This window comes from Camelus dromedarius, chromosome 9 (assembly GCF_036321535.1).
Source record: "Camelus dromedarius isolate mCamDro1 chromosome 9, mCamDro1.pat, whole genome shotgun sequence".
In the NCBI taxonomy this organism is placed as follows: Eukaryota; Metazoa; Chordata; class Mammalia; order Artiodactyla; family Camelidae; genus Camelus; species Camelus dromedarius.
Window position 1 is genome coordinate 59,416,043 of NC_087444.1, and position 13,028 is coordinate 59,429,070.

The 13,028-nt window shown below is 34.7% G+C and overlaps 1 pseudogene; it reads left to right on the forward strand.

Annotated features, from left to right (window-relative positions):
• Positions 1–13,028, forward strand: part of LOC135322187 (anoctamin-6-like) — a 41,603-nt pseudogene that overhangs the window by 15,399 nt on the left and 13,176 nt on the right.

Genomic DNA, 13,028 nt, shown 5'->3' on the forward strand with positions numbered 1-13,028 from the left:
TGTGACCACACAGACTATAGAAATATCAAGATAAAAATTCCTAAAGAAGGCTATTTTGCTTATTAAGACACTTTAATTGCATACCTTTCTGTGACTTGTAATAACTTCATAGACTCTCCAAATGTGCTGCACTCACCTTCCCAGACTCAAGGGAGCTTTCTCACTTGCCTATTTTCAGCATATTTCCTCCAGAATTCTCTATGCATAGCTTTCCCAAAGGTGTATTTCTTATTTCTATTTAAATTGTTGGATACTTTCACAATATTCTTTTTTTAATCCTCAATTACAAATCATCTTCCAAGATTGTATTATTTCAACATTGAGAATGAATAATATGCTTCAAGATTCCCAAGTTTATTATCAGCAAATCAATATGGTTGGTTAAAGATTTTAAAGTATGTTATTCCTATTAAGTGTATATATGTGAAAGAAACAGATTGTAATTAGTCTTCTTCCCAGAGACTTTATATTTGTCTTTTGTTTGGATTCTTTCACTGTTGAACATTATTATTACCATGTATGTCTTTTCTCTTTGGGATTTAGTTCGTCATTTGCCTCTCTCTTTTTACAGGAGTAAAGGAATATATGTTGTCCTTCTGTCCATCCATCACTCCATGATGTGTGTCCATTCCTTCAACAGTTATTCATTTTCGGTTCACCACCTTATTTGTGGCCTCTTTTCCACTGGCCCCTCTGTTGGCTCTGGGAAACAATATATTGGAAATCAGAATGGACATGTGGAAACTTGACTACCCAGTATAGACGCATAGTGCCAGAAAAAGCCCAGGACATTGGAGCATGGCAGCTCATTATTCAAGGAACAGCAATTCTGGCTGTGGTGGACCAATGTGATTAAAAAGTCTTCACGGGGTGAAGACCTTGAAAAGTCTAAAAATGCATTAGCATTGCTTCCTAAGGAATCCAGTGTTCAGTATTGTTTAATATGAGAGGGAGATGCTAACACTATCATTCTATAAACAACATAGTTGTTGTAACTGTAATTATTATTTTAATGTATTTTCTTTATAATTATTATTTGTGACTTACAAGACCTCTTACAGAGGCAGTTGTTAAGAAGCATGACCATTATACTGTTGCTAAAGTGTTAATTCAATAGAAGCATGATAATAGTATTAATAAGCACTCAGTCTTTTAAGCCTCACATGACTATAAAAGTTATCCAGCAGTGCTTGTATAATGGAGATAGAAATCTATCCATTTAGAGTTTGTATAACCTAAAATAAAAGCAGTCATTCCACCTGTATTTTACCATATATTCCAGACTATCAGTTTAAAGTAGGAACTACCTGATGAGGCCATATAAACTCTTTGTGCATCCTCAATCATTCATTACCTTCCTGGTCCCCTGGGGCAGAGGTTCTTCCACGAGGTGGTCCCATGTCTCCTCCCCACCCTACTCTTGGCATTTACTACCCACTGTTTGTCATTAGCTAAGCATCCTCATGCCCTGCATGTGTCTGAGCTGCGAGGGAAGAGAACTCAGCTGTTTACAATCTGTATTGACTATGATCAGTCTGAACAGTCTCTCTTCTCACTTGCCCCCACCCCAACAGGACAACAGGGTGCTCACAACCACAGTGATTCCCATGCCAGCCCATCAGGGAACCTCCTTCCCTAGAAATACCCTTACAACCAGTACTGTTTCCTTCCTTAATTCACTGCCAATTTCTCTCCCAGGTTACAGTCCCCAACAAAAGGCTATCCCAGTTTGGATTTCTTAATCAAGTCATGATGGCCCTGAGTCTTGGTCTTTTCCCATGAGCACTCATAGAAACAGAACAGAGCCTGGCAGTTGCTGTGAGCCAGGCTCCTGGGTGAGAGGACTTGCTGGGCACTGCAGGTTCTGGAGTCTGGCCCAAGCTCAGCTCCCAGAATGGCATCACCCCATCTGCATGATTTCAGGCCAGGCTTCAACAGTTCAGATCTTCATTTTATCATCTGCAAACAGAATAATTCCCTGCTGCATATTTTAAGACTGTTATGTACCACAAAGTGTGCTTAGGGAATTCAGTGAGTTAATGCATGGAGGTCACACAGCCTGGTCCTCAGGGAATGTTAGTTATCTTCATTATGCACCATCGATAAAATTGGCTGCATAGACTTGGCCAGGTATCAAAGCTACAGGCACAAGAATTTGACAATGTGTCACTGTCTTGATCATAGTCACAGTTTTACACAGTAAAACAAGCTACCTGTGACCACCCAGCTATCAGCACCCCCCACTCCCCACCCCAAGAACTCTCAATTTATCTGATTTGCTTGCTACCCCTACTTTTAGGAGAAAGTTGGCCAATCACACACAGCCAATTACTGCTAGGTTATGTCCATTTCCATTCACTCAAATTGCCCCGTTTTCAGTATCCACTGTGCTGCAAAACATAGACTAATGTTCAGAAATATGACAGCAAGGCCTTTCCAGTTTCACAGTCAGAGAAGTATGAATCTGTCATGTTTAATATGCCTTATGACATGAAGCAAGGGAGGAAAGTGGGCTCTTGTGCTTTAAGAAACTTTTTGGCAACAAGGTTTGAAACTAAAAGTGGTTTTTTCAGACCTTCAGCTAACCAGAAATTTCAATTGACACCTATTATCCATTACCCAGGTGTCCTGGTTTGATTGTATTAGGCACTTTTTCCTCATCTCCCCAGCATGACTTTGCTCCATCAGCACAGATGGAGTGTCTCCAAGGCTGCTCCGTGTGCATGGGCGTGTGTATGCACACACGTGCACCCACTGTTTGGTGACACTGATTCATATCCAGTAGTTGTTCTGTCTTATAACTCAAGCATTGCTTTATTATATCCTAGAAAACTGCTTTTAGATCATTGATTAAACTATAGACCATCCTTTTGCCCACATTAGGAAGTGACATCTTCCAAGACACAGGTCCTGTGTGCTTGTATATATGTATAAGTAAGAATTAAATATGTATGTCATCCCCTCACATATTTAATTTGTGCCTTCCCAATTGAATGTGCACAGTAAAGGCTAACTTCCCATAACAGGAGAACTTTTAGGAAGTAAGAAGAAGGAATTAGCCACCAGGGAGAAGACAGGGCACCAAGCAGGAGTTTGGTATAAAATCATTCATTCTAAAACTGCTCTGGCTCAATAAATAAGTGGAATTGACATTGTTGTATCATGCCAGAGCATCTGCTATTGAAGACCGATTTTAATTTACTTTGATGTAAGTGGAAAATTGTGTTGGAACAGCATGGGAAGTGAAGCATACTGCATCTATCTGTACTCCTGCAGTGTGTCTCAGAGCTGCTCAGTTTTGAGGAAAAGTATCTATTCAGGAGACAATAGAATTATTTTCCTTGTTGGAATTTTTGTAGCTTCCAGAAGCATATCTGCAGGAGATTCTGTAAAAATCTAGAGTTGAATTAAATAGCAGAAAATTTTAGTCTATTGAAATCTAGGAGAAGTGAAATAGTTTTGTCTACCACCACCACCACCACCACCACCAGGAAAACACGTGTACACCCAGAGATTTCACATCAGAGGAAATGATAAAGCTGGTTCTGTTACCAAGGCCAAACATGTTCTGCTCACTGCACAACAGTTATAAACAAATAAATCAGGAGATGAGGTTTTGGGCAAGGAATATTGACTTTATTCAAAAGCTGGCAGACCAAGAAGATGGGGGACTAATGCTCTGAAGAACCATCTTTTCCCAAGTCAGATTTCAGGCTTCTTATAAACTAAAAAGGGAAGGGAGTGTGGTTGGTTGTGCAAACTTCTTGCTGCAGGAATTCTTTGTTCTTGCAGCCATCCATGTGCGTCAGGCTATGGTGTCCCTGTAAACCTCCAAAGAAACAAAGGTTATTCTCTATTTTGCAACTTGCCATCTCTGCATAAGTGCAGAAGTGCTAACATCCTTAAAGGTCAGAGCCCTGAGAATAGGTTTGCCTGTAGATTTCAGGCTAAAGGCAACGTTGTTTTGCAAAAGGTGCAGAGCCAGCAAGATTAAGCCTGGAAAACAGGGCACAGTGGTTAAAACTAAAGGAACAGATCCAAAATGGCATCAGATTTGTTCTCTTCTATTACAGTTATAGTTGTGGGAAATTTTGCAATAGAAAATCCCCTTGGTTGTTTTTCTTGCTTTGCCTGAGATCTTGTTTGTTGGCTTGTGGTCTCATAGTGTCTAAAACATATGTTCAAATGAATACAATTAAAATCATATGGTGCATAAAACATACCTGTTCTGCTTCAAAAAATGACTGAAACATTTAGCTTTGTTTATTCCCATAGAATTTGGATTGATTCTATTCTCAACTTTCTTCTTCCTTCAAACCAGTTTTTTACTGGAGGGTTTAAAGCCCAAATTAAAGAATTTTGGAGAAAACTCATGTAATTCATAGGAGCTTTACATCCTAATTTAAGACTGACCCATATTTATACTTTTAATCAAGGAACACACTAAACTTTGTTAGTTGATCATTTATGACAATTTTAACTTTGTCCATGTAATCTTTTGGAAGTTGAGAGGCTTAAACACTAGCTCTAACAAAACAGGTATCATTGCTTAACTGTGTGAATGGAAGAATCCCAGTATAGCTTCCTGCTAGTATATTTTATTAAAAATAATAAAGAATTCTTCTTCTCTAATAAAGCAACAGACAGAAGCACATACTGAGTGTTTAAAATAGATAAGACTATGGGTTGACTTATCTAAACAAGTCAAGATAGTATAGGGAAAAAAGTATGAATTTAAAGGAAAATATATTTTATGCAATTAATATTCTATTTTTAAGAAGCAAATGATAAAAAAACAATTTTTTAATCATTTATCTACAAAGGAGTTATATAAAGCCAACTTATTTTCATAAATGTTACATATACAAAAGGGCTATCTAAATCTACATTATTTAAGATTAAATTATACCAAATAGGTCTCCAAGGTTGATTGATTTTCATGATATTTCTAATTTTTGAAAATATAATTTACATATAACATATCCAAGCAGATCTTGAGTTATCCACAGTACCCTATTCTACAGTTATTCTTACTGTACTTAAAAAATGTAATAGGCAAGGTTCAGGCCCTTGCTTTTGAACTGTCACTGGACTTCTGGATATTCCCTTAGGTTAAAGACCAAAAGCAAAGTAAGTATTCTACTTTAAAGCAGTTGCTCAAAGACTTTAAGGCATTCACTATCTATATCCAGTTACAGGAAATAATTAATTTTTCTGAATCTTAAAAAAAAATTGACTGCTGAAAATGAAGTTCTGTCATGTCTGTTGACCATAACTATAAAGTCTCTAAATTAATGCTCCCTTTACTGTTTTCCTCCCAGCATAGGCCATGATCATCACTTTCACACCAGACATGATCTCCTGCCTGGTGTATTACTGGTCCTTCTCCATCCAACCCTAGGGGGACCACCTGCATGACACCATGGGGGGACACATCAACAAAACACTCTGCTAGTTCAGCATCATGGACTTCAAAAGCAAAAGCAAGGAAAATCCGTACATTAGGCTTAGTAACCATACCTCATGGAGGTAAGTTCTGTTTATAGCTGTTTAAAAATGCATTTCATCATTTATAGGACTTTTATTGTAATATAATTCTGTTTGGTATCACAGCTGCCAGAGGTTCTTTCTTTTCTTTTTTTTTTTTCCAGTTTTCTTTTCAATTAAACTTAAAAAAGGAAAAGATATAAAAGTTAATACAGACTAGGGTTAGAACCTTCAAACCAAACCATAAAGCAACATTTTAAAATGAGAGTTTCAAGTGATTACAGGGAGATCGATCCAGGAGAAAACTCTTTGTCTTTTTTTTTTTTTTCTGTTTTACATCTGACTGCTTTATTTTGTGTTAAAAATGTTTCTTTTATCCTTCTTTTTCTCTTTCTAAATTTTTAGTGAGCAATAGTTATTTTACAATGTTGTGTCAAATTCCAGTGTAGAACACAATTTTTCAGTTATACATGAACATACCTTTATTCATTGTCACTTTTCTTCACTGTGCAAGAGAAAACTCTTATATGTTAGAAATGAAGAAACTCTTAAGAGTTCCAAAAAGTAAGATAATTCAACTGTTATGAGTAATGTGTTATTTAAGCACACCCTGATGATCCTGAATGATGACAAATTAGCACAGTCACTTAACAAAGCAACACAAAGACAATGTAACCTGGTAACAACTAGTTTGTTCTCTATAAGTCTGTTTATTTTTTGCCATATTCACTAGTTTATAATTTGTTGTATTTTTTATATTCCATGTATAAGTGATATCATACAATATTTGTCTTTCTCTGTCTGACTTATTTCACCAAGCATAATACCCTGCAAGTCCATCCATATTTTTATAAATGGCAAATTTTCATTTTTTATGGCTGATTAGTATTCCATTATATATATGTGTGTGTATATATGTATATATGTGTGTGTGTGTGTATATATATATATATATATACACAAAGGATCATATGGTAGTTCCATTTTTAGCTTTTTAAGGAACCTCCATACTGTTTTCTACAGTGGTTACACCAATTTACATTCTCACCAACAGCATATGAGGTATTCCTTTTCTCCATATCCCTGCCAACATTTGTTGTTTGTGTTCTTTCAGATGACAATTCTGACAGGTATGAGGTGATGCCTCATTGTGGGTTTGATTTGCATTTCTCTGATTATTAGTGATGTTGAGCATCTTTTCATGTGCTTGTTGGCCATCTGTATGTCTTATTTGGCAAAATGTCTATTCAGTTCTCCTGCCTATTTTTCAATTGAGTTATTATACAAATATAGTTTATAATGATATGTGTAACAAACATTAAAGCTCCTAAATATATGAAGCAAACTTTGACAAAATTGAAGGGACAAATAGATAGCTCTACAATAATAGTAGGAGACATCAATAACACATTTTCAATATTAGGTAGAACAAGACAGAGGTCAATAAGGAAATGGGGGGCTTGAACAACATTATAGTTCAGTTGAACCTAAGATATAGATATAGATATAGATAGAAAACTCCACTTCACAACAGCAAAACATATTTTTCTCTAGTACATATGGAATATTCTCCATGTTACACCATATGTCAGGCCACAAAAAATGTCTCAATAAATTTAAAAAGATTAAAATCATACAAATAATCTTTTAAATCAAAATGGAATGAAACTAGATATCAATAGCAGAAGAAAAACTGGGAAAATCCACTAATGTGAGGAATTAACACCCTTAAACAACCCACGGGTCAGAGAAGGAATCATAAAAAAATTTAGGAAAACTGAGTCAAATGAAAATGAAAACCTAGCATATAAAACTTAGGGATTCTGTAAAAGTAGTAATAAGAAGAAAATTTATACCTTCAAATGCTTATATTTAAAAAAGAAAGATTCCCAAATCAACAATTTACACCTTAAAGAACTAAAAAAGAACAAACTAAATGCAAAACTATTGGCAGGAAGTTAATAATAAAGATTCAAGCAGAGATATTCAAAATGAGAACAGAAAAGGTACAGAGAAAAATCAATAAAACCAAGAGTTGCTTTATTGAAAACATAAACAAAATTGACAAACTTTTTGCTAGATTGACTATGGAAAAAAGGGAGACAGACTCAAACAACTCAAATCATAAATGAAAGAAGGGCTATTACAATAAATTTTACAGAAATAAAAAGTATTATAAGAGCATTATGAAAAATTATACACCAAAAAATTATATATCTCAGATGAAATGGACAAATTCCTAGAATCACAAAACTTACCAAGACTGAACCATAAAGAAATAGAAAATCTAAACATCCAAAACTAGTTAGGAGATTGAATCAGTCATCAAAAAAATTCAAACAAATAAAAGCTCAAGACCAGAGACTTCACTTGTGAAGTCTACCAAACATTTACAGAAGAATTAACACTAATTCTCCCCCAAACTCTTCCAAAAATTTGAAGAGGAGAGAACATTTCCAGACTCATTTTATGATGTCAGCATTACACTGATACCAAATCCTGACAAGGACACTATAAATATTGCAGACCAATATCCCTGAAGAAAATTCTCAAGAAAATATCAGCAGACAGAATTTAACAGCACATTTTTAAGTATACACTGTGACCAAGTGGAATTTATTTCTGGAATGCAAGAATGGTTCAACATACAAATGTTAATCAATTTAATATACCGCAGCAACAGAATAAAGGTGAAGGGAACCCATGATCTTCTCAGTTTTTGCAGAAAGAGCATTTAACACCTTTTAATGATGTAAACCCTTAACAAACTAGGAATGAAAGATAACGACCTCAACATAATAAATGCTACATATGAAAAAGCTAACATACTCAATGGTGAGGCTTAGAGCTTTCCCTCTAAGAAAGCTTAATAAAGAGACTAAATTCTTCACAAGGAAATTCACAAAATACCATTAAATAGAATAATATACAAGATTCTCTATATCTTCTTCATAGACCCCAAAAAAACCCCAAAACAAAAAACTTACACTAGGAATATAATGATAAAAGTCCCTGGTTGAGGACAGCAATGAACAGGAGACTACAGTAGACAGGTGACTAGATTGTATAGTAGGAAATATTTAGAACCATTACATAAAATTTATAAGTCAATAGACACATAAGTAAGTGGAGCAGAACAGAAAACCCAGAAATAGCCCCCAGCCAAGAACAGGGAACTGACTTTTGACAAATATACAAAAAAACTATTTTTGAAAAGTCTTTTCAACCAATGATACTGGGACAATTGGATATGCATAGAAAAAAATGAACCTTGACCTAAGTCTAACACCTTATGCAAAAATTAACTCAAAATGAATCATAGACCTTCAAGTAAAACATAAACTACAAAACTTTTAGATGATAGCATAGGAGAAACCATGGGGAGCTGATGCTGAGTGGTGACTTCTTAGACTAGACACCAAAAGTATGACCCATAAATGAAAAAAACCAGCATATTGGACTTCATCAAAATGAAAAACTTTTGCTATATGAAAGAGCCTGTTGAAAGGATAAAAAGACAAGCTAGAGCAAGGGAGAAAATATTTGCAAACTGCACATCTGACCAAGGAGTCATCTCTTAAGTCCATATCATAACTCCACAGTAAAATAAAGAAATAAAGACAGTTCAATTCAAAAAATGGGCAAAAGTCATTAAAAGGCATTTCACTAATGATATCGGATTGGAAAATACACACATGAAAAGATAGGTGATATTAGTAGTCATTTATGGAGGAAGTGAGCTTTAAGCATGACCTCAGATAGAATTTCATAAATTAATAGGAGTATAAAACATAAGCTCAAAGATCCCAATAGATCCTAATAATGTTCTTTCATCTACTATTTACTTTTAAAATTTAAATTTTTCTGCAATAAACTAGCATTATGTCTAGTATAGTTCTGTTGTATACATGCGTATAGTTTATATATATTTTCAGATTTTTAGGAATACTTGAACACTACTTCATTTTATTGAAGTTATTTATTTAGAAAATTTTAGGTATGGTAATGGTTTTTAAATATCTTATGTTTTAGAGATAAATAAATAAAGTATTGTATTGACTATACATACTTTATTGACTCTAAATACTAAAGTAAAGTATTGACTAATAAAATATTATGCCACATACATATACACACATATATGTATATATTTTATATGTATACATGTATATATTTTACAAATAACCCAGTGAGGGATGGAAGAAAGTGGGTGGGAGTGTGGATGAAGCAAGACTGAGGAAAAATGGAAAGAGTTCAAGTTGGGTGAAAGGTATATATTGGCTCATTATAATATTCTAATTTCCTCAACTTTGAAATTTTTCACAGTAAAGATTAGACTAAATTAAAATATATATACATGCATGTTTCTATGTGAATAGGAAAATAAAATCTGAGAAGACACATGTCAAAATTTTAACCATGGTTATCTCTGGCATGTAAAATTGGAGTGAAGGAAAGGGAAATTTCTATTTTAACTTTACAAATGTTGAGATATGCACAAGGAACATATTTTTATATTAGAAACAATGACTGTGAAATTCATGATTGCTTTTTACAATTAACCCCTTTAATCAGTGGGTTATACATTATATAAACTTTTCAAGTTTATAAAATTTTAAGAAGACTCAAATATTGCTAGAAATAGAAAAGCATATAAAATGTATTGATGAAGTTAAACTCGAATTTCTTGTCCACAATGTGATCCAGATATTATGATTCTTTTTTAATAGAAAATAAAATAATCCAAATGCACTGGCTCATCCACCAGATATACATTTATTTCTTTAAGGCATAACAACAGAGTTGGGAAAATTACATAGTGGAAATACTCAACAATGATCCAGAAGAATGAATTTACCTTGGGCTCAGTTCTTGAAATTTGAGTCTTTGAATATACACTTAATTATATTCATAACCACTAGGGCTCAGTGTCTCCTTTAAAATGTGAAACTAATGATGCATTTTTAGAAAACAAAAAGATCACAAAACGTACTCTAGCTTGGTGCTAAGTAGATAAGAAACTGTCTTTGGGACAGTCTCTGGTCTTATCTAAAACAAAATGCCAGGGAAATTTGTGAAAGATAGACACTTCTTTCCCCATTAAGACACTTCTTTCCCCATTAAGACACTTCTTTTATTGACTTCTGAGATGACTGAGAAGAATGTTGTTTGTAAATTAAAAAAAAAACAAAAAACAAAACAATACTGCCCCTAGCGATGTATTTATATTTTCAGTCATTATTTGAATATCGTTTTTTTTTACAAATGGAGAGACTGAGGATTGAACCCGGGACCTCATGCATGCTAAGCATGTGCTGAATCACTGAGCTATGCCCCCCACCCTGAACTGATGCACTTAGAATATTGATGTTCAAAGTGATCACTGATATATCTGGGTTAATATCTACCCATTACAGCCCAGGTTTTCTTGCTCCAGCACTGGTTCCTGTGGCAGTTTCTCCTGGTGAGTCTCTGCTCTAGTAAGCCATGTCTCCCTATATTTGCCTGTATGTCTCTCCAAACTTGGAGGTAACAGCTTACAATGTTTCCTCTCTTTTCTTATTGATCCTAGAAGAGTTGCTGATTTTTCAATCCATTAAACTTTTTACTTATTGTTAGAATGAAGTAGTGACTTCCAGTCTCCTTGCATGTGGAACTAGAAACTGGAAATCTTTTTTAAGCTTTGAACAAAGAAATATGGAAAAAAGTCCAAATCTGTGGGAGACAACTGAGCAAATAAGTTACAGACCTAAGCTGAGGTGGCCATGCTGGTAAGTGTGGGAGAGAAGTCACAACAGTAGGAGAGGAGGGTGATTGGTTAGACAGATGGCGAGGCTCCCTGCAACCGCCAAGACACTACATTTCAAGCTCTTTTGGCCAGGCAGTTTTATACAGGAGCCAGCCAGATCAGCAGCCCTGCACAGAAGTATTTTGTTGACAGAACTATTTGAATTGGCTGAGAATAGTTTGCCTGTCAATAAATATTGAAATAAAGATACTACTGAATGCAGAGCAATGTTCTAAGGTTGGAAGTAAAGAGTGGCACAAGAAGGAGAGATGCTATGGTTTTCCATTAAATCATAGGTACACAGATGAGAGTCGAGAAATGTGCATTTTGGAAGCCTAAGAGTTTTTGACATAAATCAAGCCAATTTACCAATTGTTAAGTTCAGAGCTTCCTTCCTTCCTTCCTTCCTTCCTTCCTTCCTTCCTTCCTTCCTTCCTTCCTTCCTTCCTTCCTTCCTTCCTTTCTTCCTTCCTTCCTTCCTTCCTTTCTTCCTTTCTTTCTTTCTTTCTTTCTTTCTTTCTTTCTTTCTTTCTTTCTTTCTTTCTTTCTTTCTTTCTTTCTTTCTTTCTTTCTTTCTTTCTTTCTTTCTTTCTTTCTTTCTTTCTTTCTTTCTTTCTTTCTTTCTTTCTTTCTTTCTTTCTTTCTTTCTTTCTTTCTTTCTTTCTTTCTTTCTTTCTTTCTTTCTTTCTTTCTTTCTTTCTTTCTTTCTTTCTTTCTTTCTTTCTTTCTTTCTTTCTTTCTTTCTTTCTTTCTTTCTTTCTTTCTTTCTTTCCTTTTATCTAAGTTACCTCTAAGTTTACCTCCAAGTTTACTTCAATAAACTTGATGTGTCCTATAGCTCACTTGTGTGGTATATGTTTGTGTGTCTAAAAAATCACATTAAAATTACTTTGCTACTTCACTGAGTGCCTGTATGTGCTAGATTCTCTGTGCTAAAGATACAATGGAGAATAATCCAATTTCCAATTTCCAGAATTCGACTTCTCATCACTCTGTAAGAAGAGTAGGGACATACTAACACTGGAAAGGTTTTGTCCCATGGAATACTAGCTGTAGATACAGCATGGTTCTTGATTTATTTATTTATACACTGTTTTTCCTGACCAATATTTTTATTCCACTTCTTTATGGTTCAAAGTTGCATAATTACTCTAATTTTATGCCAGCTACTTGAGAGTGAATCTAGAAGTGGAAGGTAAAGCAGAAAGTCACAAACTAGCTTCTAGGAAAACATGTTGCCCACTGGTGATTTTTCTTGTAAGAACCTGAGAGTATTCACAAGCTAAGTTGCCTAGGGTATTTAAAGAATAAGGTGATAGTCCAGTGACATTTATAAATAGCCATTGCATGCAATCTGTTAGGTCTTAGGGACTAAGTAACACAGTCACTCTTCTTTTGCCATAAATATCAAAAGAAAACTTGATGAGTTTATAAGTAGTAAGTTTTTTTAAATCTTTAAGAGAATAAGTATTACATGGGAGGTATATCAGGGAATTATGTATTTAAAGTTTCACAGAGAGGTGATATACAAGATAATGTCATTGAATTCCTCTACAGTAAATTGTGCTGGTCTTATAGATTTCAGAAAGGAAATATTTATGTGAATTAGGCTGGATAAAGATACTCCCTAGAAACACTTACCCTGGTTTCTCAACATGTTTCCTTGAACCAGTTTCAAGTTAAAGGCAGTTTGCACTGGAAAACCAAGTAGGAACAAGTGCCTCCCTTTATGTATATGGGTAGGACTGTCAAT